The sequence below is a fragment of the Chrysochloris asiatica genome, unplaced genomic scaffold (genome assembly GCF_000296735.1).
Source record: "Chrysochloris asiatica unplaced genomic scaffold, ChrAsi1.0 scaffold00082, whole genome shotgun sequence".
Classification (NCBI taxonomy): Eukaryota; Metazoa; Chordata; class Mammalia; order Afrosoricida; family Chrysochloridae; genus Chrysochloris; species Chrysochloris asiatica.
The window spans coordinates 256,412-262,703 of record NW_006408600.1 but is presented as its reverse complement, the minus strand read 5'-3'; the positions used below and the strand labels follow the sequence as shown (position 1 = coordinate 262,703).

Here is a 6,292-nt window from a genome sequence, read left to right as displayed (position 1 = left end):
CCATGGTACTTTCAATAACCTGATATGCATGTGAAAGTTGGACAATGAATAAGAAAGACTATAGAAGAATTGATGCCTTTGAGTTATGGTGTTGGAGGAGAAAATTAAAAGTACCATGGACTGCCAAAAGAACAAACAAATCTGTGCTGGAGGAAGTACAGTCAGAACACTCCTTGGTAGCCAGGATGGCCAGGCTTCGTCTCTCATACTTTGGACATATTATCAAGAGGGACCAGTCCCTGGTGAAGGATATCATGTTTGATAAAGTGGAAAGTCAGTGAAAAATAGAAAGACCTCCCCCCTCATCCCAACGAGATGGATTGGCACAGTGGCGGCAGCGAGATGGATTGGCACAATGGCGGCAGCATGGGGCTGTTTCTTACTGGTCCTATGCACACCAGAATGACACACTGCCCAATCCTGCACCATCCTCACAATTATTGTTATACTTGAGTACACTGCTACTGCCATTGTGCCAATTCATCTTGTTGGGGGTCTTCTTCTTTTTCACTGACCCTCTACTTTACGAAGCATGATGAACTTTCTCCAGGTACTGGTCCCTGCTGATAACAAGTCCGAAATTTAAGAGACTAAGTCTCACCATCCTGGTTTCTAAGGAGCATTCTGACTGTACTTCCTCCTACACAGATGTGTTTGTTCTTCTAGCAGTACATGGCACTTTCAATATTCGTCTATGACACCATAACTCAAATGTATCAATTCTTCTAAGGTCTTCCTTATTCAGTGTCCAACTTTCACATACATATGAGGCTATTGAAAATACCATGGCTTGGGTCAGGCACACCTTAGTCCTCAAACTAACATCTTTGCTCCGAAACTTTTTAAAGAGGTCTTATGCGGCAAATACCCCTAATGCAATATGTCATTTGATTTCTTGACTACTGCATCCATGATTGCTGATTGTGGGTCCAAGCAAAATGAAGTCTTTGACAACTTCAATCTCTGCTCCATTTATCATATTATTGATTGGTCCAAATACAAGGATTTTTATTTTCTTCATATTGAGGTGCAATCTATATCAGTAAGTGTTCCAAGTCCTCTCTGCTTTCAACAAGCAAAGTATCATCTGCATATCACAGGTTAATGAGCCTTCCCCCAATTCTTATACCAATTCTTCTTTATATAATTCAGCTTCACTGATTATTTGCTCAGCATACAAATTAAATAAGTATAGTGAAAGTATATAACCCTGACGTTCACTTTTCCTGATTTTATACCATTTAGTATCCCCTTGTTCTGGTCAAATGACTGCCTCTTGGTCTATTCCTCACGAGAACAATTAAGTGTCCTGAAATAACTCTTCTTTGCAATGTTATCCATAGTTTGTCAGTAAAAAGCGTTTGCATAGTCAAAAAGGCTCAAGTAAATAGTTCACTTTTGATGTACGATTGCAGCTGTTCTTGAATGATCCTCAGTAAAATTTTGCTTGCATGTGACAATGATATTTTTAGATTATTTTCACAGCTCATTGGGTCACCTCTCTTTAGAATCGGCACAAATATGTATCTCATCCAATCAGCTGGTTAGCTGTCTTCCAAATTTCTTGGCATAGATAAGTGAGTACCTCCAGTGCTGAATCAATTTGCTGAAATATTTCAATTTGTAGTCCATTCATTTCTGGAGCCTTGTTTTTCTCCAATGTCTTCATTGCAACTTGGACTCCTTCCTTCAGTATCATCCATTCTTGATTATATGTTTCCTCATGAAATATTTGAATATGGATCATTTCTTTTTGGTACAGTGACTATATTCCTTCCATCTTCTTTTGATGCCTTCTGCATCATTCCATATTTTGTCCATAAAACCCTTCAATATTTCAAGTCAAGATTTGAATTTTTCTTCAGTTCTTTCAGCTTGAGAAATGCTGGCTGTGTTCTTCTCTTTTGGCTTTCTAACTCTAGGACTTTGCACATTCCATTACAAAATTGACTTTGTCTTCTTGAGCTGCCCTTTGAAATTTTTAACCCATTTCTTCTATTAACTTTAGCTTCTTTACACTCAAAACAAGGTTCTGAGCCTCTTGGGACATCCATTTTGGTCTTTTCTTTCTTTTTAATCACCCTTTGCTTTCATTCTGTGTGATGTTCTTAAAGTCATCCTAAAACTTTTCTGGTCTTCAGTCATTAATGTCTAATGCATCAAATCTCTTCTTGATATGGTCTATAAATTCAGGTAGGCTATGTTCAAGCTCATATCTTAGCTTTTGTGGACTTGTTTTAATTTTCTTCAATTTCAGCCTGCACTTGTTTATGTGCAATTGATGCTCTCTCTGTTCTACAGTTAGCCCTTCATGTTTGAGCTGACGATATTGAGCTTTTCCACCATCTCTCTACATAGATGTAGTCAATTTGGTTTCTGTGTAGTCCATCTTATGAGGTCCATGTGTATAGCCATCTTTTATGTCGTTTAAAAAAGGTATTTGCAATGACTAAGTCATTGGTCTTGCAAAATTCTACCATGCAACCTCCACCATTGCTTCTATCACCAAGGCTATATTTTCCAACTACTGATCCTTCCTTTTTTTTTCTCCCCAACCTTTGAATTCCAATCACTAGTAATTATTAACAAATCTCAACTGCATAATTAATTTCATCATCACTGTCTTTAGTGGTTGGTTTCATATCAGCTGGTCTTTCTTGTTAACATATGGACATTATCTTATCACAGACAGCATAGCACTTCAAGACAGATCTTGAAATGGTCTTTTTGATGATGGATATGATATCTCTTGAATTCCTCATTCCCGGCATATTAAAAACATGTTTCTCAGGCTAAAAATGGCCAATATCAGTCCATTTCAGCTCACTAATGCCTAGGATATTGATCTTTGTGTTCCACTTCATTTTTTACAAATTCCAATTTTCTTAGATTCATATTTAATACATTCATGTTCCAATTATTAATAGATGCTAGCAACTGTTTCTTCTCATTCTGAGTTGTGTCCTATCTGTAAATGAAGGTCCCAAAAGTTTCACTCCTTTCATGTCATCATGGTCAACTCTACTTTGAGAAAGGCAGCTCTTCCCCAGTCGTATTTTGAGTGCCTTTCAGCCCAAGAGGCTCATCTTCTGACAACGTTCCACTGCTATTTATAAGGTTTCAGTGGGTAAACATTCATAAATAGTCCGCCTCTCCTTCTTCCTAGTCTGTCTTAGTCTGGAAGCTCAGATGAAACCTGTCTACTGTGCGTGAAGTTGTTGGTATTTCAAATATTGGTGGCATAGCTTCCAGTAAGCTACCACAATATGACAAAATGAGAGAAGTGGGGTTAATAAGAGTTAGACAAGTGTATTACTGAAAGAACTTGCCTGCAGTCATCACAGAGGCATATTTAAATACCTTTTATGCAGAATAAGCCTGAATATGTATGGACTGGAACCCTAACAGCAATACTTTTTGACTTACCATAATATTGCCCTTTCCCCAAATAAGTTTATATTTAAATGCAGAAGCTTAAATGTAGAAAATAAAATTAAAAAATATATAAACAAAACTTCTCTGCTACACTAGCTTCAATATTGTTGTCATTGCTGCTGTTAAGTGCTGTGGAGTCGGCTCTGACTTATAGCAAATCTGCATAGAGTTTCCAAGGAGGAGTTGGTGGATTTGAACTGCTGACCATGCAGTTGAAACCGACCTTGCAGTCTAATGAAGCATCCTGAAGTACCATAGTTCTAAAATAAAAGTCCTAAGAGATGACCCCAAATTATAAAATAGCGTTTGTTCACAATGCTATACCACTAGGAAAGTAAAGCCACACTTTGTCCCATAAATCTATCCTTAAGAAGCTACACAATGCTTTGGTATGGTGTCCACATTATATGCTTCTCATCAAAGTGACTTTGAATATTAATTCAAGAGAAAACTAACTTTATCTAGAGCACTCTGAGAAAGAAAAAACATTTACAAGTAATACATTTCTTCGCGTCAGTACATCTAACATGCCCTAAGAGGCCCAACCATCACTGAAAGCAAACCCTAGCAAGGGAAGTTCTGAGATCCTCAGCCACAAAATTTGGGCAAAGTAATACTTCAAGTTTAGTGAAGTGGAGGGTCAGAGGAAAAGAGGAAGACCCCAGAGAGATGGATTGGCACAGTGGCAGCAGCAATGGGCTCAAACATAGCAATGATTATAAGGTTGGCCTAGGACTAGGCAGCATTTCATTCTGTTGTGCATAGGTTGCTATGAGTTGGTACCCACTCGGTGGCACCTAACAACAACAATACTCAAGTTGGGGCACAAGATCAATGAGTGAAGAAATGTGTGCTCCGTGACTTCATGGTGGCCCACTGACCAGGGCTTCAGTGGGCAGGATCAAGGGGGAGTTTGGCTCCACACACCTTTGCTAAATGTGGTCTTAACACTAAGTCTTTACTCTGTAACAAGGGGTGTGGAGTGGGTGGGAGAAGCACAGAGAAAAGGAATAGACCCGGGGTCACTGTGAGGGTGGAAATCTCGGGTTTCCAGGTAGAGTCAGAGTTCTCCACGGCCTGTGGACTCTGTGCTGCTTCAGAATGTGGCCCACCAGGCTCCCATCTTCCATTCATTCCACAGCATTAGCCTCCACATCAAATACTCTATGCTCGAACCTCAGGTTACAAAGAGAAAATCAGCACTTGCCCAACACGTTCTTCCTCTTAAAGTGGTATACCCAGGGCGGTACACCTCCGGGAAGAGCTACTCCTGTAGACTGTGAGGCAAGAAGTGTGCAGCAAGGCAGTCCTGGTCCCAGGGTGCCCTAGCTAAGCTGACACCTCCCTCCTCAGTGCCCACAGGCCCCATGTATGGCATATATGTGTTCCCACCTTTGCTATCCTGCTACTCTGACTTAGGTCCTACTCAGGACCCAACAAGCACTGGAATCAGTCTCATTTCGCAGAGACAGAACCCTCCCTGTAGCTCCCAGTCTGAAATCTCAGGCTTTTCTAGAACCTAATTCCACTATGAGGTACACTATTTTATGTTCCTGTCAGTTATATGGGCCCTAAAAAGGTTTTACAATCTACTTCTGTAAAGATTAGTCTCGAAAACTCATGGGCCATGTCTACTCAGTGACACACAGGGTCACCATGATGAGTCAGAACTTGCTCAAAAGACAAATGGATTGGTTTTTGTTTATTGTCTCAGATATTTTCCTGAGATCTCACTTTATGTGACCACATAGAAGACTAAGGTCAGAGAACACTCTTACTAAAAGTGGCTTCTTGCTGTGGTGAGTCTTGCCATGCAAGACACATCACCCTGTATCTATCAAGGACTGAGAGCACAGTACACCTAAATCTTTTGACAGTTAGGTTCTTCAAGGCAACAGCCTATATATAGCCCCTGGAGATAAAGAAGAAACCTAAATTTTGATCACATATCTGTCTACTCAAAAAACTATTCCTCACCCGGCCTTCTGAGCACCAGCGACTTCAGTTGCCGTCTTCTCTCTGTAAACTGTCTGTCCCTCACCCCGGCCAGCGATGCTGGTGCTGCACTTACAGCCATCGCCTACTCCGTTCAGCTCCTCTTGCCACTGAGTACACCCGCTGCCCATGCCTGCAGCAGCAGTGCCCGCACCCAGTCTTCTTCCTCCTCCCAAAACCCACTCCTGTACCTGGAGGTAGACACCAACAGGCAGCTGCTCGGCCATGTGGTGCTGGAGCTAAAGGCAGATGTGCCAAAATCCACAAACTTCAGAGCCCTGTATACTGGGCTGAGAAGGGTTTTGGCTACAAAGGCTCAACCTTCCACAGGGTGATTCCATCCTTCATGTGCCAGGCAGGTGACTTCACGATCCACAATGGCACAGGCTTGAGCCGCTTTCTTGATGATAACTTCAAGCTAAAGCATGTGGGACCCAGTGTCCTCTTCATGGCAAATGCAGGCCCCAACACCAATGGTTTCCAGTTCTTCATTTGTACCTTAAAGACAGGCTGGCTGAATGGCAAACATGTCCGGCCACGTCAAAGTGGGCATGGATGTCATGAAGAAGATAGAATCTTTTGGCTTGAAGAGTGGGAAGATATCCAAGAAGATTGTCATCACAGACTGCAGCCAGCTGAGCTAACCCCTGGCCAGACATGGGAGCAAGGCAGCCGCTATGTGGGTATGCTGGCTCGCCAGGTAGTAGTGTTGGGATCTCAGTGATGAAGGAGCTGGTAGAGTTCCCCACTGCTTGCTCCACCACCACAGTGTGGTTGGGGAAGGCCTCTGCTTCCCATTGTCCATCTTCCTCACAGCCCATGTAGCCCATCAGTAAGCATTGTCTTCAGTCACCCAGTCTAG

At 41.9% G+C, this 6,292-nt stretch overlaps 1 pseudogene; it reads left to right on the top strand.

Annotated features, from left to right (window-relative positions):
* Positions 1–6,074, top strand: part of LOC102836585 — a 26,587-nt pseudogene extending 20,513 nt beyond the window's left edge.
* Positions 6,075–6,292: the final 218 nt, after the last annotated feature.